The 24,511-nt window shown below is 41.6% G+C and overlaps 1 protein-coding gene across 1 annotated transcript in view; it reads right to left on the reverse strand.

The window, feature by feature from the left end:
* Positions 1–18,170, reverse strand: part of NDEL1 (nudE neurodevelopment protein 1 like 1) — a 56,209-nt gene extending 38,039 nt beyond the window's left edge. The window contains exon 1 of the mRNA XM_028534285.2: positions 18,151–18,170. The gene's annotated coding sequence lies outside the window, so the exon portion shown is untranslated. The remainder of the gene's footprint in view (positions 1–18,150) is intronic.
* Positions 18,171–24,511: the final 6,341 nt, after the last annotated feature.

The raw sequence follows: 24,511 nt of genomic DNA on the forward strand, positions 1-24,511 counted from the left end.
ATGGTAATGAATGGGCTTTGCTTGGCAGAGCTCTCAGACACATCAAAGCCTTGAATCTCCTCCCTCTGTGTTGGTTGAACTTTCTCAGCAGCCTGTGCCCCACTCCCTGCTTCTGATATGACTGTCCAGGGAAAATAAAGTGTAAGTGAAGATGGTAGGCGACCTCCAAGGGGAACAGAAGTTACAAAATCAGGTCTGTGAAGGTAGAAAAGGCGAGTGACGATTGCCCCACCTTCTGCTTTCATAACTCTCCATCAGGAAGGGGTTTGCTAAGGCATGAGTCCCAGCACAAGGTCTTTCTTGGATAGAGCCAAAGGGGTCAATGTCACAATCCCTGAGAGCACACACAAGCATTCCAACATCTTCCCTGTCACAGACTCTGAGACTTGGGAAACAGGCCAGGTTCCACCACTGAGAGAGGTGGGGGCTGACCAGCTATCTTAGGAGAGGTCTACACACTACCTCATGAGGATGCTGGACTCCTGCCACATCACACACTCACAAAAGGTGACACAGTGCACACAGGCCTGCCATGAACACTCTGAGGAAATGGGGCATGTGTAACTCTATTGAATTAGATGAGTATACACCTTGAAATCAAAAGTCTAATTCAGCCTAATCTTTCCATATTTTTTGGCCAGTATTTTCTGCTAAGCATTAGGGGCATAGATCAATCAGGCAGGGCAAGGAACCCCAATGGCTGACGTGCTACTAATGGCTTGCTGGGTACATCCACCAGATGCCCCACCACCACCACCTCAGGCTCTTCATGTCTAAACCCCCACACAGATCCTCATTTTTCCCCAGCTGAAATTTTCCAAATGGTCTTCACATTTCTGCCCATAGTGTCATCACTGCTCCAGTCCCTAAGGCATGAAAGCTTCATCAAGTCCCCCTTAATGATCCCCTCCCTCAGCTTTCATTTCCACTCACATGGTCACCAAACCTGAAAGACTTTCCCTTCATAAACTCTAGCAAATAAATCCATTTCCCGGTATGTTCCCCAGTCCCAAATCTCCCATTCATTTGTCTCTCCCTTTCCAAACATCTCTTCCTCGAATTTCTCCTTTTTCCAGCTCAACAGTCCACAGAGCCATCAGAATAATCTTTCTAAAACCCCACCATACAGAGCTTCACTGGCTCTAAAATTTGTTTTGGCTTCCTATTGCCTTTGTGATAAAGTATAAACTACAAAGTCTGGCATTCAAGGGCCTCCCAGAGCAACTCCAACCCAATTCCACAGTCCACTTACAGTTCACCTATCTGGGCCTGAGCACAGCCTCTACCACATGCCCCAAAGGGATAGTCCCCTTCCTCTCTGGGCCTTTTTGTGACTCCCACTACCCTTAGCTGCTCCCTAAGTTTGGCCAGCCTGCCTTTCTGCCTTCCCCTCATATGCTACCTCCATCAAGAAGCCTTCCCTGATACCTAAAGCCCCAAAGTGAGTGCTCCTTCCTCTGAGCTCAAGTAGGGCTCCGCATGGTTCCTACATGGTTCACAGGAGACTCACTGAAAACAGTCTTTTTCCGTCATGGAGGTGTCTGAGTTCCCCCAAGGAACCAAAGCTCATTGAGCACAGAAACATGTTGATGGTCTTAACATCCCCCAGCAAAAGGGACTTAGCAAACACTTGTGTAATATGTTTCATTGAAATGAAAGAATGAACCGATGATTCAGTGGCTATAATCCAAATGCTAGAATGATCGCACTTTCTGGGAAGTGCCCAAATTCTGAGAAAAATTACCATATAGAAAGAAGACTTTCACTGGTGTGAAAGGCTGAATTTAGGTAAGGCCAGGCAACAAAGGAACTGGGATTCGGGTCCTGGGCAATTACAACTTTTCTCTAGCCCAAACTTTAAACCCAGTCTATAGCAGCTATGCTCCCTAAAGCATCTTTTGTTTTTGTAATAAAAAATAGTACTAATAATAGTTTTTAATTTAAAAAGTATACACTTGGACCTAGAGGTGATAAGTGGTTTTATAGAGAGAGGAGAGTCTTTCATTCATCAGTTATGAGTTTAGTGCTTGCTCCATTCTAGGTCTGAGGGATTCAACTGCGTAACAGTAAAGGCACATCCCACCCCAACCCCACCCCCATGGAGCATATATGCTAATGGAGAAAACAGACAATAAGCAGATAGACACGTCAGGTCATAACAAGAGCTATAAAGAAATAAACCAGAGCACAAGAATAAGGCGTATAGGCGCTGCTCCCTGAGTAAAAATAGATCTTACATGTTTATGGGATTCTTTTTCTCCATAAAAAATTTAAGGCCCTTAAATACAGGTGTACCTCATATTTTTAAATATCTTTTCTTTTTTTAAGATGTTATTTATTTTTAGCCCTGGCTGGTGTGGCTTAGTGGTTGAGTGCCAGCCTGAGAATCTAAGGGTCACTGGTTCAATTCCCAGTCTAGGGCACATGCCTGAGTTTCAGGCTAGGTGCCCAGTGTGGGGCACATGAGAGGCAACCACACATTAATGTTTCTCTCCCTCTCTTTCTCTCTCCCTTCCACTCTCTACAAAAAAAAAATAAAATAGAATAGAATAATCATTTTTAAAAAAGACTTTATTTATTTTTAGAGAGAGAGGGAAAGAAACATCAGTCGCCTCTTGTACACCTCCAACCAGTGACCTAGCCCGAAACCCAGGCATGTGCCCTGACTAGGAATTGAACTAATAATGTTTTAGTTTGTGGGATGATGCCCAACCCACTGAGCCACATTGGTCAGAGCAGTACACCTCATTTTATTGTGCTTTGCCTTATTGCACTTCACAGATGTCACATTATTTACAAATTGAAGGCAAGACCCTCCATCAGCAAAAAGATCATGTTTTATTGCTATGGTCTGAGACCGAACCCATGATATCCCTAAGTTTGCCTGTAAAAGGCTGCTATATAAAATGCAATAGATGCCTTAAATAGAGAAGTTTATCTTACTCTCTCTCACAGTGCTTGGCACAGAGTGAGCATTCAATAAATACTGGTTGGATGGATGACTTACTAGGTGGTTTAGTGAATGCTATAGCCTTCAAGCAGATGATCATTTTCCCCTCCAGGCTAAGGAATTGTAACCAGTTCATGTTTGATACAAAAATGCCCACTTCTGCTTGGTCCCTGACTCTTGGCCCAGTCAGCCATAAACTGCCAAGCCTAGGGTATCTCTGTACCCCTCGAAGGGAAAAGAAAGTTCCATTTGTTGTCTTTATTGCCTCCTCAGTAGCTTCTTGAACAAACAATGCCCACCAACTACCCAAAGCAACTCAGGCTTCCAACCTCAGCCCTTCTATCACAATTTATCCCCTAAAATCCAAACTCCAGGGGCTGTAAGTAACGGAAAGGCAAGAATTGGGTGTGATGGATTTGCTGTGAGGTATTTTAGGTTCCAAGCCTCCTTACTACTCCTTCCCATTCCCATTGTACCTGAGAATGCAGCCTGCTTCTGGCTCTAGGACCACTTGCCAGCAGGGTGCTTCACTCACTCCTGTTTCCAGGTGTAGCTTTCTGTAAAGTGGCTCTTTACAGAAAAATGAGGACAATTTAGGTTAAGGCTGTAACAGACCTTCCCATCAGGGTCCTACCCTGATTGCTGGTACCTGGAAGGAAAGGGACCTCACCCTCATCCAGGGGAGTAAACTGAAGTATCAAGAGTCTCTGCTTAGTCTTTTTTCCCCTATTGATGGAACACGAAACCCTGCCTTATTCCCATGAAGCTCTTGGAGCTGCCTTGATCTCTTCCCCAGCACCTACCTGAGCTGTGGGCTTCCTCCTGTTCTGGGACTGTCTGCAGCCTCTTGGCAGTCTTTCTGGCTTCAGAGCCTCCACTCCCCAAAACTTCGGCCTTCACTGTCAGCCCTGGCCCCCAGCCCAGCCCCTTGGCAGTCACTGCCCACACCCCAGAATGACAGCTACCTCCACAGGAAAGGATGGCACGACACTGTTGATTGCTAATTTGGTTCACACCTGGCAACCCCAAGGGCTGTCGACATCACACCTATATAAACAGTGTGACTACCCCTGAGCAAAAGCCGTATCTTCTCACATAGCTTTTACACAGACAAGGCGGCACCAGTTTTACCTACTCCCAACCCACTCTAATTGAAATGACTGGGCTTAAAAGAAATGGGATGTCTCTTACCAACCTGATTGCATCAGGCAATTTCAGGAAAATTCCCATCACCAGGTAAGCCAATGAGTCAAAGTTACCAGGACTGAAAGATCACATATTCAACCACTCAGCAAATATAACTGAGTGCCTTGCACTGCTCTAGGCCCCAGAGATAGAGTTTTTAATGAAACAAGCTTACAGAAAAGAAGGAAAATAGAACAGAAACAAAATAAAGAAACAATATGTTGGGCAATAAGTACCGAGGAGGAAAATTAGCAAGAACTTTTCAATACTTTATATTTTTAGGGTGACATTTAGGGCAGCACCTAGCATGTAACAGGCACTTAACATTTGTTGAATAAATAAAAAACATTGGGTACTTTTAAGTCTGAGATATTTTTATTGCTCTGCTGCAGCTGCTTTTTCTTTCTTGCATCAAATCTCTTATATCGTTTAGAACTATAATATAGAATTTCCCCATAAAACAATGAACAAGAAGCAACTAAAACAATTTTTAAAATATGGGTGGCTGCCCTGGCTGGGTTGCTCTGTTGGTTGGGGCATCGTCCCGATATGCCAAGGTTGTGGGCCATTCAATCCTTGCTCAGGGCATGTACAAGAATCAACCAACAAATGCATAAATAAATGGAACAAGTTGGAATTTCTCTCCCTTCCTCCTTCTCTAAAATCAACATAAAAAAATTTTTAAGTGCTAGTGGCTAATGATCACATCATATTCCACATTGCTCTAATCAAAAACATTCTAAGTACAACAGCAAAGAAGAGATTCCATATTTCATCCAACAAACATATGAGATTTTATTTTATTTTTTAAAAGACTTCATTTTAGTGAGAGGGGAAGGGAGGGAGAAAGAAAGGGAAAGAAACATCAATTGGTTGCCTCCCACAGGCCCCCAACCCAGGCATGTGCCCTGACTGGGAACTAAACTGGTGACCTTTCAGTTTGCAAGCCAGCACTCAATCCACTGAGCCACACCATCCAGAGCCCAAGTGTATGGGATTTTAAAATATTTAGACTACAAAGTGCAGACACAAGCACAAAGAAACCAACACTGCTCTGTAATGATGACATGGGGGTGTCACTACATGTGAGTTTTCCTGATAGACAGTTTAGCTGTGTGAACAAAAACTTGAACATGTGCAACCCCTGTGATCCAGCCTCTCCCAGGAATTTACCTGAAGAAAAACAAGACTGCATCTAGACTTAACAAAGCAAGATAATTTCCTCAACATTCTTTGCAAATTACTTTCTTTGGTATCTAAAATTCAGCCTTTCAGCCAAGTCACTTCAGCAGATGCAAGAGTGACATGGACACTCTGGTCACCACTGAACTTCAACAAGAAGATTCCCATTTCTGTGGCACAGATCATAGGAATTCATTCTTTTTGCTTTCACTCCCTAGTAAGCCCAATCTGATATTACTCCCTTTGTAAACATATACAGAGTGGAGCAAAAGTGGGTTTACAGGTGTTCATGTGGAAAAATAATGCAATAATGAATAAGTAATAATACAAGAATAAATGTGCATACTCACAACCATAAACCTACATTTGCCCACCCCTGTATATGCTGGTTCTACAGATATACAGTTTCTACTTCATATATTCTGAACACCTATTAACTGACAGTATAATGATATTTGGGACTTTGGTAGAACTACCTGGAATGTCAACTATAGGTGACCTAGAGTGTAAGGATTGCTTCTCCAGGGATGACTTGTCTGGTGACTGTTATCTAAATAAGGGGAATAATACCCTGGCCGTTCATAAATACAACCTAATGGGAGATCTTAGAGGAAATTTCACTCCAGTTTTCATCAATTCCTGTATAACACAACACGGGTCTTGAGATCTACTTTGAAAATTGCAACAAGGAGGTTTTGTGGCCTTTATATGGAAAATAATTTCTGCTTAAAATTAGGAGATTGGGCTTTATTTACTCAGGAGTGTTCATTACACAGAGGACAATTTTGATTCATAAATACTGAAATGCAGAAATGAAACATCCAGCTTTCCTGATAATCACAGTAAAAATGTCCCTTCTATAGAAAGAAAATATTCATCCCTTGAAGAGCAGGCCAGGCAAAAAAGGAGACAACTTAAGGGCTGAAGTCAGAATAAGAGGGTAGCAGGGAATCCCTTTCTCCAAGTATGGTGATGTTTCAACAGTTTTCTGAAGTTGTGTGTTAATGGGATGGTTATTAAAACCCTGATAAAAGATGTCAGAGGAAGCAGTGTGAAAGCAAGAGGTCCAGACACAGACAGAAGGTGATCAAAGGACAGTAAGATCCACCCTCCACCCCCAGCAGAGGTGCAGGCCCCACCCGTCCTCGGGGCTCCCCACCCTGGTGTGAGAAGCCAGTCCTGCCTCCGCCTGCTGCCACTCCTCCCACCACCTTAGGAATTCAGCTGTTCATTCTTCTCGGCCAGATCAGCCCCATCACAGGTGCTTTTGCTCCTTCTGTCCCTTCTCTGAGTTTCAGTTTCTTCTGTAAAATGAGCAGGTTGAACCAGTTCCCACCAGTCAGGACCCATCCTGTCATCAGCTGCTAAGCACCCTCCTGGGGGACTGAGAGCCCTGCCTCTCCTTGGCCAGTTTCCCCATGGCGGCAGGGTCAGCCCTCTCCTGGACAGGTGCAGGGTAGGTGACCAAGGACAGTCTTATTCATGCCAGTGTCTCTTTCCTTTGTCCCGAGGAATTGCTGAACATGCAGAATGCACCAACTTCAAGTGCATCTAACTTCTGGTGTATTTATTTCCTATGGTTGTCATAAGAAATTACCACAAACTTAGTGACTTAAAAAAACACATTCAATTTCTTGAGAGTTCCGGCCAAGATGCAAGTGTAGGTAGAAACCCTTTGCTTTCTCGCACAACCAAACGGATGATAACAATCAATCTAAAATCAATAAACAACCAAAATTATCAGAAAATTGAACTGCATGAAACTCCAACATCCAAGGAATTAAAGAAAAAATCAGCCAGAACAACCAGACTGGTAAGGTGGACCAGGTGGCCCTGCTGATTCAGAAAAACAGCTGCCAGGCAGCTGAGGGGTGGGGCTGACTGCTGGCTAGGCAGAGCTGCACAGGAAGGACTGACTTAAGGGGAAAACTGAGACTCAGAGCTGACTGTGGGCTACAGCTGAGGTTGCCACAGTGGAAGACTTCCAGTCTGACGTGAGAGTCTGTTGGAAAGTGCGCTAGAGAAGTGCAGGCAAGCTGCGTTGCTCCCTCTCTGGCCCCTCCCCCACAGGCAGCGCAGCAAGGAGAGTTGCCCTGCCCTGGGGAATACCTAAGGCCCTGACCCCTTACAACTTATCAGGTACACCAAGACAAAGAAATATGGCCCAAATGAAAGAACACAGCAGAACCTCAGAACTAAGCAATGAGGACATTGCCAACCTATCTGATGGAGAATTTAAAGCCCTGGTCATTAAAATGCTTACAGGACTGATCGAGCCTGGTGGAGAAATGAAAAAACAAATGAAAGATACCCAAAATGAAATAAAGCAAAATACTCAGGGAACCACCAGTGACAGGAAGGAAACCAGGACTCAAAGCAACAATTTGGAACAATAGGAAGAAATAAAGAAATAAACATCCAACTGGATCAGAACGAAGAAACAAAAATCCAAAAAAATTAAGAGAGGCTGAGGACTCTCTGGGACAACCTGAAATGTTCCAATATCCAAATTATAGGGGTTCCAGAAGGAGAAGAACAGGAGCAAGAAATTGAAAACTGCCCTGGCTGGTGTAGCTCAGTGGATTGAGCTCGGGCTGCAAACCAAAGGGTTGCTGGGTTCGATTCCCATTTAGGGCACATACCTGGGTTGTGGGCCAGGTCCCCAATGGGGGCCATGTGAGAGGCAACCACACATTGATGTTTCTCTCCCTCTCTTTCTCCCCCGCTTCCCCTCTCTTGAAAAAAAAATAAATGAAAATTAAAAAAAAAAAAACTTTCCCAATCTAGCAAAGGAAATAGGCTCCCAGGAAGTCCAGGAATCCCAGAGAGTCCCAAAGAAATTGGACCCAAAGAGGAACACACCAAGGCACATCATCATTAAGTTACCCAAGATTAAAGACAAAGAGAAAATCCTAAAAGCAGCAAGAGATAAGGAGACAGTTACCTACAAAGGAGTTCCCATAAGGCTATCAGCTGATTTCTCAAAAGAAACCTTGCAGGCAAGAAGGGGCTGAAAAGAAGTATTTGAAGTCATGAAAGGCAAGGACCTACATCTAAGATCACTCTATCCAGCAAAGCTTTCATTTATGTTGGAAGGGCAGATAAAGTGCTTCTCAGATAAGGTCAAGTTAAAGGAGTTCATCATCATCAACCCCTTATTATATGAAACGTTAAAGGGACTTATCTGAGAAAAAGAAGAAAAAATATGAACAGTAAAATAACAACAAACTCACAACTATCAACAAATGAACCTAAAAGAAAAGACAAACAATGAAAACACAAACTAAGCAAACAGCCAGAACAGGAGCAGAATCAGAGAAATGGACATCACTCAGAGGGAGTTCAGTGGGAAAGGGGAAGGGAGGAATAGGGGGAAAAGGTACAGGGAAGAAGAAGCATAATTAGTAGGCATAAAATAGATGGGGAGAGATAAAAAAAAAAAAGGGATAGGAAGCAGAGGACTCAAAGAACTTACATGAACAACCCATGGACATGAACGAAGGGGGGCAGGATGCTGGAGGGTTGGAGGGCAGGGTGGAGGTAAAGGGGGGAAACTGTAATAGCATAATCAATAAAAATATTTTAAAAAGTAAATAAAACAACACATTCATTCTCTTACAGCTCTGGAGGTCAGATGTCCAAAATGAGACAGGGGTAAAATCAAGGTGTTGGCAGGACTGGCTCCTCCGGGAAGCTCCTAGGGAAAAATCAGTTCCTTGCCACTTCCAGCTTCTAGAGCTTGCAGCGTCCCTGGGCTCATGGCTGCATCACCCCAAGAACTGCTCCTGTTATCACACTGCCTGCTCTGACTTTGGTCCTCCTGCCTCCCTCTTATGAAGACCCTTTTGATTACCTTGGGCCTGCGCAGAACACCCAGCCCAGCAGGCTGAAAAGAAATAGGTTTATTTTCGGGAAAACTAAACCAGAGAAGCTCTAGACCTGAGGAGACTGTGCACAGCAGAGGGCAAGGCTAAGTCGCTACATTTTGAAGGGAAGCAGGACAGAGGGAGGGAAATTCTTCAAAGGCTGTACACTAAATAAGGAGAGCCAGCTTCCTTCCCCCGTGGCCTCCCAGAGCACTGGCAGCCTGGTGTGTACCTTCCAGGCAGGAGATCAGAGTTTTTCTCTTCCATTGAGCGCAGCCCCAGGCGGGATGCACATGGATCAGGGAGGGAGGAAGGGGACACCCGCCTAGCCAGGCAGATTGCCCTCATATCCAAGGGAGTTTCTCTCAACAGAATAACCTTCCCCATCTCAAAACCCTTAACTTAATCACACCTGCAAAGTCCTTTTTACCATATGAGGAAGCAAACACAGGTTCTGGGGAGTAAGACGGGAACATCTTTGGGGGGCTGTTACTCTGCCTACCATGTCTGATGTTCTAATTCACAGCCTTCCCAATAGTTGCCATTTCTGCATGTCATCTTTGACTTTTTCTTTGAATTGACTCACTTTTCAAAAAATGAACTAAATCATATGTTAGCCTTATTCTAAACAATCATATCTAAAATCATAAAAATCATTGGTAGCCATTGCCCCTAATATTCCATAAATTTAATAAATGACTATCAAAATGTCAAATGTTCATCTCTGTACCAGGTGACATCACTTTCCATTTCTTCAGTAGTACAACACAGACCATCCTCTGGGGGACAAAAATAGAATCCAGCCTCCTGGTTTTACAGAAAAGGGCAATCTGTCCAAGAATACACAGCAGCAAAGAGCAAAACTTCAGCTACCTCCACATTTTCTTCCTCTCCTCTCCGTGTTCATTAATCACAACTGCAAAGTATGTCAGCATTATTTTAACATCATCTCTACATTGGTGACTCACATCATTGAGGGCTCAGTTCCCCTTCTGTTACACTCGTGGCTATTTTTCATTTGAAAGTGGGGTTTCCTATTGCTTCCCCAGTCGATCGACACTCATGCATCCTACTTATCTGTGTTAAGCAGTTCCCTGTTCACTGACTCACACCTGGACAGCTTCCAAGCCCTGGGGCAGAGTGAACTGAAATGGAAGGTCCATGGCTACTGGTGACTTTGTACTCTGCCCCTGGGCTGCTTTTCCACGTGCAAAACAACCTTTGAAAACCACTTTTGAGGAGACAAAGTTCTTGCACAGAGTATGGGATGATGTAATTGTCCTCCTCTTACATAACCATCAGCATGCAATAAAAATGGCTTTCATTTACTGGACATTTTAGTTTGGGATAGGCCCTGTGACAAGTGCTCTACACACATCCAGTCACAACAACCTTATGAAGTAGCCATGAGTGTTCCCACTTCACAAATAGAAACAATGTCTGTGGGAGGTTAAGCAGCTTGTCCAGGATCGCACAGCTGGTGTTACAAAGTCTGTGTTCCTAGAACCTCAGAAGATACAAGAGAACTTAGAAATCCAGTTAAGATGAGACATGACAATGACAACTGGAAAGGCTGAGCAATCTGCCCAAGGACACAGTGGAAGGCTCAGGGGCAGAATTCAGATCTTCAACTCAGACCAGTTCCTCCTTTCAGATTTCCTCTCTTTTAAGCTATTATTCTTGGATGATTTCTTCAGAAGCCTGCTTGATCTTTTTCCTCATCATTCCATACACAACTCCTTGATGGTGCTTTAAAAAATTTTTTTAATTGATTTTAGAGACAGAGGGGGAAGGAAAGCAAGAGAGAAAAACATCAATTTGTTATTTCACTTATTAATACATTTATTGCTTACTTTTAGCATGTGCCCTGACTGGAGATCAAACCTGCACCCTTAGTGTATTGGGACAATGATCCCACCAATGGGGCTCCCCCGCCAGGGCCTCACTGGTGCTTTTGCCCCGCACTGTGCTTGCTCACTCTAGCTGAAAGCTGTGGAGGAATCTAATGAGGATCTCAGAGTGACCCTTATCCCTCTCTCCCTCTGACCTGAAAGACAAAGTGCTAGAAAATCTCCATGAGTCTGTATCCATTAATTTGGAATTGGTAGTAATTTAACCAAAAAAGCATTAAAGTTGACCTCTATCCTTCCCTCCCCAAAAAAGAGATTGCTAAGCAGCTACATGGTGGAAACAAGGTTAAATCAGTTCATGATCAAAAGAAATTTGTACATTAAAATTTTAACCCCATAAGAACCTAAATGTCTGTCAATAGGGTATTCAGTAAACAAATTATCCCATTTCCACACAATGAAATACCATGTAGCCACTAGTGATGGTGTCATAGAATAATGTATGATAATATGAGAACAGCCCTGACCAATGTGGCTCAGTTAGCTGGGCATTGTCCTGCAAAGTGAAAGGTTGCTGGTTCCACCCTGGGTCCGTGCACGTGCCTGGGCTGCAAGTTCAGTCTCAGTCAGGGTGTGTACAAAAGGCAACTGATCAACGTTTCTCTCTCTCTCTCTCTTCTCCCCTTCCCTCCCTCTAAAAAGAAATAAATAAAATCTTAAAAAATAATATGAAAACAAATCATGATTTAGTAATTCGAAATCATAAATACAAAACAGAAGACTGCTTTTATTTTCATAAGTACACACCCACAGAAAAAGAAGACTGGAAGGATATATTTACAACCTGTGGCCATCTCTGGGTGATCTATATATTTTTTTTGTATGTTGATCTGTTTTTTTCCAAATTTTCTACATAAAATTTATAAAGATACTTTTTATAATCAAAATTTTAATCATCAAAAATTTTAGATGTAGCTCTGACTGCTGTGGCTCAGTGGATTGAACACTGACCTGCAAATCCAAAGTTTGCCGTTTGATTCCCAGTCAGGGCATATGCCTGGGTTGCAGGCCAGGTCCCTAGTGAGGGGCGTGTGAAAGGCAACCACACACTAATGTTTCTCTCCCTCTCTTTCTCCCTCCCTTCCTCTCTGTCTAAAAATATAAATAAAATCTTAAAAAAAATTTTTTTAGAACTGCTACTTTCTGAAGCCTGTGCTGAGACCACATATACAAGAAAATAAGGGATCAGCCCTAAACTTATTTACAGAGCTGGAAATAAGCTCTGTAACAATTTAAGTTACTCCTACCCCAGTGGAAAAATGAGCAGTGGATATAAATAAGTGATTCATAGAAAACATACAAATGGCGAGTAAACACATAAGAAGATCCTCAATCATATCATTAATAACTTTTAAAAATATAAATTAAAATGACAGAGATATCAATTTTGGCTTATCAAATTAGCAAAATTTAAAACAAATAATAATGCCTAGTGCTGGTAAGCATGTGTGGAGAACAAAGCTCTGGGACAATGCTGTTTGGAGTGAAAATGCTACAGCCATCTCAGTTACTGTGATGGTTTGAACATGTGTGTCTTTACTTCCTCCTGAAACTCCACAAAACAGACAGGACAAGAATTTTAAAACATAAGAATCCTCAAGAACAGAGTACGAGAGGGAAGACAACAGCAGACAAGAAATGTCAATAGAACCTCGGAAAATGGAAAGAGAGTGGCAGCCAATGGGGTGGATCACAGAAGGCTGGAAATTCAATGCCAACCAGAAGCAAACAGTTTTGTGCCTCTGAACCACAGAAAGGCCCAGGAATTGGAATGGCCAGCTACGTCAGAAAGCGTCAGAAGTCTGGGCGAGGTAGGGCCGAAAACAGGAAGTATGGTATGTTTACAAAGCACTTAAGACTTCCCTATTCAGGCAACCCACAAGCCAAGGCATTTCTCTCCCCCACACCAGTGGGAGGAGAAGGCTTATTTTCTGGAGAAACTACACCAGGGAATCTCCAGCCCCGGGCACACTAGGCACAACAGAGGAAACGGCTGTCACTATGCTATAAAAGGAAGGCAAGTAGGATAGAGAGAGGGGGGATTCTTCAAAGGCCACATATTGAATGATGAGACCCCAGCTTCCTTTCCCTGATGGCCTCCCAAGAATACTGGAGGCTGGCTAGTAGCTTCCAGGCCGGAGATCAGAGAGGACTAGCAAACCACATGGCATGGGCCATCCCACAGAGAGGCTTAAAGCCAACAAGCACCCCACCCCAAACACACACACACAACCTCCATCAGCATCCAGTTCCTTGATCATAAAAATGAACATTGAATTAGGAATCAACAAACATTCGAGAAAGTCTCCAATGCAAAAGGCAAAACAAAATAAAACTCAGGAATAATGGATAAAATGCAGGGAGCAGAAATAAGCTGGAAAAAGAAGAACTTTAAATACCTTCAGAGAAATAAAGATATTATATCCATGAAGCAGAACATATGGCTACAAAAGGAGCAAGAACAAGAATCCTTTTTTAAAGAGGTTTGAAATAGAAGGGTATGACCATAAAATTGAGAAAACATCTCCAAAAGAAGAAAAAAATAGATTACCCAAATAAGATATTGAAAGAAAGAAAATGAAAGGATAAACCCAAAAGTCCAACGTCCAAATGAAAGGAGCTCCAGAAAGAACAGAAAACATGAAGAGGAAGAAATTAACCCTGGCCCGTGGGGCTCAACTGTTTGGAGCATTGTCCAGTGAACAGAAAGGTCACGGGTTGACTCTGGGTCAGGGCACATACCTAGGTTGCAGGATCAATAGTTCTCTCTCATATTGATGTTCTTCTCCCACTCTCTTTCCCTCCCTTCCCCTCTTTCTAAAATAAATGATGTCCTTAAGACATCATTGAAAAAAAGAGAGAAAAAAGAGAGAGAGAAAGAAATTATTTTTAAGACAATAATTCAAGAAATTTTTTCAGAATTGAATAACATCAGTTCTCTGATGGAAATGGTCTCCTGAGCATACAGCACTATCAATGAACACATACCCACCAATGAAATTTCAGAACCTCAAGGATGAAGAGAGAATCCTAAAAACTTCCATAGACATAAAACCAAGAATCAAGAATCAGGAGAGAGCATAGGACTTCTCAACAGTAGACTAGAAGCTTTAAGACAATGAAGCATTGCCTTTAAAATTCGGAGAAAATTATTTCCAACACAGCATCTCTATCTAGCCACACCCTTAAATAAGTATAAGGGTTTTAAAAAGGCCTTTTTTTTTCAAACAGTCAACAACTCAAAAAATTTACCTCCTATGTCTTAGAAAATGTATGCCACCAAAATAAGGAAGTAAATAAAGAGGAAAGTGTAGAATCCACACAAAAGGACAAGTACTGTATGATTCAATTCAAAATCATAGAAACAGGAAGTAGAATGGTGTCGCCAGGGGCTGGGGAGTTAGGGTTTAATGCGCACGGAGATCCAGTCTGAGAAGATAAAAAAGTTCTAGAGACAGGTGGTGGTCATGGTTGCACAACAGTGTGAATGTACTTCATGCTGCTGAGCTGCACACTTAAAAAAGGTTAATATGATAAGTTTTATGTTATGTACATTTTCCCACAATTCAAAAAAATGTAAAATAGCATTAAAAAAAAGTAGGATCCAAAAGAGAGAGAATCCACATAAGAGAACAAAAAGGGATTTCCAGGGTGATGCTAGGGGTGTCCCTGGACAATGCTCAGCGGCAGGTGGAGAGGGCAACCAGTGCACACTGAGTGGAAGGATGAGACTGCAGGGAGATGTGTCTGAGGAATTGAAGACAGACAGAAGATGAATACTGAGACATCATCTGATGTGTCTGATCGTATTGAGAGGAATTTAATAGCTCTGTTGGAGAGGGATCAGTGATATGTATATAAAATTAAGGAAACAGAAAACTGAGGCAACCATTAACTCTAGGGGGGAAATCAGACAAAAGAAAAGAAGTAATCAGCAGCAGCAGCAGCCATGTAGCTCAGAGAACAATGCTTAACGTAGTCATAATGAAACTTACTTATATAACATAAACATGAACATTAATTGAAACAAAACTTGTGATATAACCATGTTAGAAAGTTGGGGGAGCAGTAATGTGGATAGGGTGATATGAGTGCAATATCCTTACCTTTAATAAGAAGAAGTCAACAGATAATGATCAGAGTAGAAAAAATAGCCATATAGGCACTTTCTTTGGAAATAGAAACAACTAAGATAATTAAATGTGTTTGTCTCTTGGTAAGGAGAACTTGGAAGTGGGGAAGTAGAATAGGGAATTGCTCTTTTTCACTGTAAGCTTATGTGTTTTAATAAAAGTGGATATGAAATTTAAAATAAAGTGGTATGGCATTTATTAGAGGAATCTGGAAAAATGAATTTATATATATATATATATATATATATATATATATATATATATATAACTTGTCACTGAGAAATCAACTTGTAAGGATTTATCCTAAGGAAATAATAGGACCTGTATGTAAAGATGTATGTTCAATGATGTTTACTGTAGTATTTTCTTTATTATTATATCAATAAATTGAAAAAAACCTGAACATCCATTGGTAGGATTATGGTTTAATAAATCCTGGTGCATCTATATATTGGAATACTATGCAGCTATTAATAAAAACAAGGCAGATATTTATAAACTAACATGAGATAATACGCAAGAGATGTTATTAAATGAAAAAGGTTACATAATAGTAAGTAAAGTTTCACATAAAAAAATATTTGTTAGCCCTGGCTGGCGTAGCTCAGTGGATTGAGCGCAGGCTGCGAACCAAAGTGTCGCAGGTTCGATTCCCAGTCAGGGTACATGCCTGGGTTGCAGGCCATAACCCACAGCAAACACACATTGATGTTTCTCTCTCTCTCTCTATCTCCTTCCCTTCCCTCTCTAAAAATAAATAAATAAAATCTTTAAAAAACAATTATTTGTTTTAGCCTTGGCTAGTGTGGTTCAGTGGATTGAGTGCCAGCCTGCAAACCCAAAGGTCACTGGTTCCATTCCCAGTCAGGGCACATGCCTGGGTTGCAGGCCAGGTCCCCAGTAGGGGACATGCAAGAGGCAACAACACATTGATGTTTCTTCCTCTTTCTTTCTCCCCGCCCTCCCCCACCTCTAAAAATAAATAAATAAAATCTTTTAAAAAATAGAACCTTTTCTAAAAATTGTTTTAGAAGTCTAGAAGTCTAGTTAATTTCCAGGATAAAGAACTCATACAAGTAAAAAAAAAAAAAAAAGTAGGAAAGGACTAGAAGAGACATTTTGCCAAAAGAGATACACAAATGGCTAATAAGCACATGAAAAGATGCTCTACATCACTAATTATTAGGGAAATGCAAGTCAAAACTACAAGATACCACTGCATACCCATTAGGGTGGCTACAATTTTAAAAAACAACAACAGAAAATAACAAGCATTGGCGAGCATGTGGAGAAATTGTGCACTGCTAATAAGAACGTAAAATGGTACAGCCACTATGGAAAACAAATACTTTTGCTACACCAATGTATCAATAATAATCTTTGAGGATGGAATTATATGAAAGCTTTCTCTGTATCATGAAGATTCCTTATAAAATTAAAAAATGTAATTACCATATAACCCAGCAAATCTAATTGTGAGTATATACCCAAAAGAATTCAAAAGACTCAAACAGATATTTGCACACCCATGTTCACGGCAGCATTATTTATAGTAGCCAAAAGGTAGAAACCACCCAAATGTCCATCAACATATGAGTGGATAAACAAAATATGGTATATACATACAATGAAATATTATTCAGCCAAAAAAAGGAAGGAAATTCTGATACATGCTACAGCACAGAGGAACCTTGAGCACATTATGCTGAGTGAGTTCAGGCAGCCACAGTAAGACAGAGGCTGTATGACTCCACTAAAATGAGGTACCCAGAGGGGCCAAATTCCCAGAGACAGAAGGTAGAGTGGTGAAGGGAGAGGGCAGCAGGGAGTTAGAGTTTATGGGCACAGAGTTTCCATGTGGGAAGATGAGAAGAGTTCTGGAGATGGATGGAACGGTGAACTGCACACTTAACAATGGTAAAGTTTTTAAAAGTTTTTAAAAAGATTTTATTTATTTATTTATTTTTAGAGAGGAAAGAGAGGGAGAAAGAAAGAGAGAGAGAAACATCAATGTGCGGTTGCTGGGCATCATGGCCTGCAACCTAGGCATGTGCCCTGGCTGGGAATCAAACTGGCAAACTTTGGTTCACAGCCCACGCTCAATCCACTGAGCTACGCCAGCCAGGGCAAAGTTTTTAAAATTTTTATGTTAAGTATATTTTACCACAATCAAAAATGGTTTAATTGTTTTAATCTAGAAGTATATACACCGATGTATCAATAGTAGTCTTTGAGAATGGAATTATGTGATAGCTTTCTCTGTATTATTTGGATTTTTTCAACTATCATATTATCATCTTAAAAAGTCTAGTTTCATTTAGAAAATGAAATAAAAGGAACCTCAAACCCTGAAGCATACCATCTTGCAGTTTACGAAGCACTTTCACAATCATTATTCTGCTTAAGCATCACAAGAAACCCCACAAAATAGAGATGTGTTGTCATTTTGTAGATGAGGAAACAGGCTCAGAGGGGAGCAGAGTGACTGATGCGTAAGTGAAACCAGGTGCCGGCACTTAATCACGAACGAGCCCCTGACTTGCTCAGCTCAGCAGAATTTCAAGCATCACACCAACTGTGTCTCAGTCAGTCCCAGATAAACCTGTCTGAAGCCAAGAAACTCTCTGTGCCCCAGAACAATGCTACCTGGCAGTCCGGGACATAGAAAACCACATCAAGGTGATGAGATATGAGAAGAATGCGGGCAGACAACATGTTTTAGGAAGCCACCTAAGCAAACCGTGGTGTCACCCCACAGGAGCATTACCAACTTCACAAACTAACTTTAGCCTTTGACAGTCCCCCACCACATGGCCAGAGAGGGTCCTCAGACCACAAGGAGGAGCCCCACTCTGGTGTGTCTCAGGTTAGCCCTCACCTGGCTCAGACCTTCTCCCGGAAGACCCCCCACTGTCCCAATGTACCTGGTCCCGTGTCCCAGTTGTCACTGATCAGATCAACAGCAGCACACCAGGACCAGCTGAAACAAAGCAGAAATCAACAGGAAGCATGAGAATCACCTTCTGACAAAAGAGGCACAAGGACAGGAAGTGGGTTTGGGCCAGGAAGGCTGGGGCTCATCTTCTAGAAGTGAGGCAACAGTGTCCGCCTCACTGCTCAGCTGAAGTTGAGCAAGACTTCAGTGCTGGGGAAAGGAATAAAGAAATTTAAATCCTGTCTCTCTAGCCAGGCCTCTGAGACCCCTCATTTCCACTGCAGGTGTGTATGCTGCCATCCCTGTGTTTGGAGGGAAAAGGGCTCTCACTTGCCAAGGGGAGGAGGTTCATGGACCTTGGTGTAGCTCATACGTGGTACTCAAGAGAATACACAAAGTCCCACAGACTCCACCCGCCACTTTTAGCTGCCAGACCTTGAATGAGTTGCTTGCCTCTCTGAGTCTCCTCATCTAGGAAATGGAGGTAAAACAGTACCGACTTCACAGCATTGTGTAGGCTTAAACAAGAACATGTGCAACTGGCTTCACATGGTCCAATTTGTCTGGTTACCAATTGGTGATGTCCGTCCTCCTTTCTGTCCCTCCAAATCTGACCCACTCCTGCAGTCTTTATCAGATCAGTCCACCCTGGTCTGAAGCGTCACCCTGAACCCCTGTTGCCACCACAGTGGCTGCGGGTTTCATGTGTTATTTAGTCTCACCATATAGGAGAAGCACCATTGTGAAGAACTGCTCCTGAGACCCTTCATTGATTACTTCTTTGCCATGGTGCTGTTCTATCTCCCCAGGTCACCCACGGAGGGTAGGGGCTGCATGGATTTGTCTCTGTATGCCTAGGAGCATTCCGAAGAACACTGGAAGTTAGTCTATCAATGTTCGAGGATCTTCAAGATGCTGTGGAAACACCACCATCTTTAAAGCTCAGAGGTAAACGTAGGTACCTGGGCTGAGGACTCCCCAGCAGGGGGGCTCAGTTTGTGCAGGCTGCAGCAAAGCCTTGCATGAGGGCGGGGCGTCCTTGGCTCCTCTGAGCTCCTCTCACAAACCCCGACAGGCAGGAAGTGGGGGAGTGTGCAGAAAGCCTAAGCTTCCTCTGCCTGAAGTCCAGCTCCCACCCACACTACCATTTCCAGAAGGAAGCCTGCTTAGCCTGTGGCATCCTTAAATCTCCCCAAATAGCAACCCTTAGGTTTGCCACCTGCTCAAGAGACCTACCCTCCTCCTGGCTCTCTCTCTCTCTCTCCTCACCTCTTTAATCTCTGTCTTTTCAGACAGATAGCACCTTCTTAAAGATTGCCCCTCAGCTCACCTCCCAGCAATTTCCCACCCCAGCAGGACCACCCACCTCACTGCATACTTTCTCAGTGTACCCCAAGCCTTGTTGAGGCTTATTATGTGCCAGGCACTGTGCCAAGTGCTCTACATACAACACCCTGTGTTAACCTTCAAATAACTTTTGAAGGTAGAGGCTGTTACTATTCTCATTTTATAGATGAGGAAACTGAGACCCAAAAAGGTCATGCAACTTGCCCAAGGTCACACAGTAAGTAGATTCACACTCTAACTGGTATTACAGACACCATAGTGAGATTTCACTCCAGGAAGATGTAACCATGGATATCCAACCTTTTAGCATGTCTGGGCCACACTGGAAGAAGAGTTGTCTTGGGCCACACTTTAAATATATTGTGACACGTAATCACAAAAAAATCTCATAATGTTTTAAGCAAGTTTACGATTTTGTGTTGGGTCGAATTCACAGCCATCCTGGGCCTCATGGGGGAGTTTCAGAAACTCTTAGAAGGCAGAACCTGCCTCCCGTGTGGCACAGAGACAGTGCACCTTACAGGCAGCGGGTTATGAATGTTAGAATGAGTATGAGTCATCACCAGAGAGCGTGTTAGAAATGCAGAACCCCAGGCACCCCAGGCCCCACCCCAGTTTTACTGAGTTATAATTTACATTTTCCCAAGAGAATGAGATGATTGATTTGCTCATCAAAGTTTGAGCCACACTGGTCTAAACTGAATTGATGTTTCTATACAGGCACCTATGATCAAGGTAAGCATAGATAAATAAAAAACACAGAGTTCTGAATCTTTGGGATTTCACCTTTGGAGGAAGCACAGAGCAGAAAATGTAGGGCTCAGATTTCCCCCAAGCTTCCATTATTTTCCACTTCCTCAGGGCTCAAGCTGGGCCCTGGCAGTCTACGTGGCAATATGACATCGTTAGAGCGCCACCTTCTGGTCCTTACTAGGTGTGCATTACACATTTCTGCCTTTGGCATCCCCACCCAGAACGGCAGGCAGCTCACAGGTTTCCTGGTGGCTGCATTTGATCTCCAGGATTCCTGTAGTTTTTCGAAGCCCGGTTTATTTTCGCTTCTTTTTTGGCCTGATTCACCATTCACTACTCCTGTCACGGGTTTGGATAACTCCCTATTCTCTAAATGACAATAATGTAGCACCTCATGTTTGCATATTAGCCCCTGGACCTTCTCAATTGAGTTCAACTCATCAGGCATTTGTTGAATTCCTACTGAGTGCAAAAGATAAGACTCAAGGGACCTCTCCTCACTAACATCAGAGCAAATGGTCAGACCAGGCCTTGGTGTTCTAACCAAGGCATAAAGATTTTAAACTGATTCCTGCAAGAAAGTATTTGCAACATTCACATGGACATATTTCTATTTACCTATATTTATATCCATCTGAAATCAATAGGAAGAGAAAAACATTCAAATACAAAACTGAGCAAAAGATACAGAGAAGTTCATAGCCAAAGAAATACAAATAGTCAAAGATATTTAAAAGAAATGTCCTGCCCTGGCTGGCATAGCTCAGTGGATGGAGTGCGGGCTGGGAACCAAAGTGTCCCAGGTTTGATTCCCAGCCAGGGTACATGCATGGGTTGCAGGCCATAACCCCCAGCAACCGCACATTGATGTTTCTCTCTCTCTCTCTATCTCTCTCCCTTCCCTCTCTAAAAATAAAATAAATAAATAAAAATTAAAAAAAATTTTTTTTAAAGTCCTTGTTTTAAATCTGTTTTAATTAGATTTTTAGAATTATTCTATTTCTCCCATTAACTCCTTAGTCATACATTATTTTATTATTCTCTTAATGGTTATCAATAAATTACAACATGCATACTTGAATTATTAGTCTACTATAGTTCATACATTTACCATGCCCCAGGTAATGCAAGAATCTTACAATTTAACTCCACTTATTTTCCTCCTGACTTTTGACTATTACTGTCAAATATTTTAATTTTTATATAAAAAATACCTTATGATATTATTATTATTGTTCTGTGCAGTTAATATTTATATCTTTTTCCACACATTTACCTCTTATCATTCATTTATTTCTGCATTTCTTCCCTTCTATTGCAATTATTTTCATTCTGATAAAGAACACCCAATTTTCTTTTAATGCAGCTATCTCGGCAATGAATTCTCTGGTTTTGTTAACCACTTCTTTCCAACTTAATTTTTGAAGAATATTTTTCTCTGTATAAAATTCTAAATTGGCAGCTATATCCTTTCGGTCCTTAAAAAAGTATAACATGTACCCTTGACTTCCCCTATCTTCTGGATTCCACCAGCTTTCTGGAAAATGAACTCAGCATTCTTGCTCCTCTAAAGGTAATGTGTGTGCTTTTTTCTCAGCCAATTTTTAAAAATTATTTTGTCTTTGTTTTTCAGAAGTTCTACTGTAATGTGCCTAGTTGAGTTTGTGTTTTTTTTTTAATTTGGCTTAAGATTTATAGAGTTTCTTGAATTTGTGGTTTAAAGCACTTCATTAATATTGCACAATTTGTATTCATTAACTCTTCAACTGAACCAGTCAGTCACTCTCTTAAATAACTCCAGTTGAATGTATACCCTGTCCCATATTCTTATGCTCATTTCTGTATTTACCATTCTATCCCCCCACTCTATGCTTCAGACAATATTTTCCACTGACCTATCTTTTCTTTTTTAAATCCTCTCTTCTGTTATACATAACCTGCTGTTAAACCATTTGCAGAGGTTTTTATTTCAGTAATTGTATTTTTTAATTCTAGAATTTCCATTTGGTTCTTTTCTATTTTAAAAAAGATTTTATTTATTTATTTTTAGAGAGAGGAGAAGGGAGGAAGAAAAAGAGAGAGGGAAACATTCCCATGCAAGAGAAACATTGATCAGTTGCCTCGCACATGCTGTCAACTGGGGACCTGGTCCACAACCCAGGCATGTGTCCTGACCAGGAATCGAACCATAACCTTTCACTTTGCAGGACGATGCCCAACCACTGAGCCACACTGGTCAGGGCTCCATTTGGTTCTTTTAAAAAATTGTTTCGAGTTTCCACCTACTTTCTTAATCTATTTTTATCTCTTCATTTTTGTTCACTTGGTCTTATCTCCTAGCATATGAAGGCTCCCCCTCAAAAAGGGAATTATCTTCTGGAGGGCAGGCCCCTTGTAGCACAGGCTTCCCTCACTAGATGAGTGTTCTAGGAACCCATCCATATCAGTGTGCTGGCTGGCATTGTGAGAGGCTGCATTCAGTTTCAGTGAAATTTTTTTGAAGACTTAACATGTTTGCCCATTTCATGATGGGTGATTTACAAGTGCACCTGCCCACACCGCACTGAGTGTTCAGCAGTTTTTGACCAAAAACAGCCTGATCCCCATGCTCTACCCTCTGTGTTCACCCAATATCTCCCCCAGAGTAACTTTTTTTGTTTCCCCAGGTAAAAGAAGTCCTCACAGGGAAACATTTTGCCCATGTGGAAGAGGTGAAACAAAAAACAGCAGAAGCACTAAAAGGCATCAAAATCTATGAATTCAAAAACTGCTTTTGAGGAGTGGAAAAAACGTCTCAATAGGGATATTCCATCAAATGATGAGTACTAGGAAGGTGAGTGAAGTTTAAACGTAAGAATAAATACACAATTTTTAATAAGTAAATTCCAGTTTTGGGGGGGGTCCCCCAAATATCTATTAATTTTTGTTAATTTATAGATGCTGGGTAAAATGAAAAATTGTAAAGACTCTCAGTGATGTTATTTCTTCATAAGAAATGTAAATTTCTGGGTGTTTTTTTCCCCAGATCATTAGAGTAGGGTCAAATCATTTGATCCAACAAGGAACTATGGTGTTTTGAGCTTTGCATGGGCTGGTCTATTTCTGGATTGCCCTTGCTCATAGGTCATAGACCTTTGGGAATCTCAACTGAAGTCCTGGAGTTCTTACCAGATCCTTTTCTCTCGTCAGACCCTAAACTCTAATTTTTGAGCCTGTGATACTACCGAAATTTTAGGTCACCATTTTCTGCTCAGCTTCAATGCCCCCAAAGCAAATCAACAAATTCCTTGAGAAAAGAAGTGGAGAAGATCCCCCTCACCTCAGTGTTTTCTGTCTTTTGCAAGATCATGGTTATTTAAGTTCTGCCCACTTTGGCTACTCTCTGAAGCCTTAAAACAAGGGTGTATGTCTGTGTGTGATCTAATTTTTACATTTTTCTCTAAAGGAATCCTAGTCTGATACAAACCACTCTGTCACAACCAGAAGCAAAAATCAACAAATGTACATTTTTTAAAAAGTAACTGTTCTGTGGAAAACAGATGACGGGGCAGGTGAGAGGAGGGGGTAGTAGCGGGAAGGGAAGTCAAAGGCTGCAGTGGCATTCCAAAGATGCTGATGGTGTGTGACCTGGGATATCGGCAGTGATGACAGAGACAAATGGAAGGTTTTGTTTTGGGGGTTTGTTTTGTGAAGATAAAGTTATAATAACACCCAGGCAAGATGAATGAGGGTGACAAGACGTAATTTCATAGACTGCTGAAAGACAGTCTAAACTGGTATGACCTTTATGAAAAGAAACTTGACAGTATTTATTGCTCATCTTTGACTCATCAATTCCACTTCTAATAATTTTTTAAGGTAAAACACCAGGATTTTGCAATAAAAGCACTTACTGCAGGGTTTTTCTAATAGGGGAAATTGGAAACAAATATAAATCAATAGATTAATTAAATAAATGACTACATCCATTGAAAATGAAGGTGTAAAAGAATGTTTATTGGGGATCACAAGATAAGTGAAAAAAATCAAGTCCTAAAGTATTATATATTATAATTATGTATTGTATAATATACAATTATTTTTAACATAACTATATAGAGAGCCTGGAAGATTAAACCCCAAAGTATTTGTGATAGTTATCCGCAGAAGTGGTGTTGAGCTTATGTTGTTTTCCACACATACTTTTATGAATTTTCCATGTTTTCTTCCAACATTAGTAGTAGTACTTTTATATCAGAAACAATATAAAA

This window comes from Phyllostomus discolor, chromosome 8 (assembly GCF_004126475.2).
Source record: "Phyllostomus discolor isolate MPI-MPIP mPhyDis1 chromosome 8, mPhyDis1.pri.v3, whole genome shotgun sequence".
Lineage (NCBI taxonomy): Eukaryota > Metazoa > Chordata > Mammalia > Chiroptera > Phyllostomidae > Phyllostomus > Phyllostomus discolor.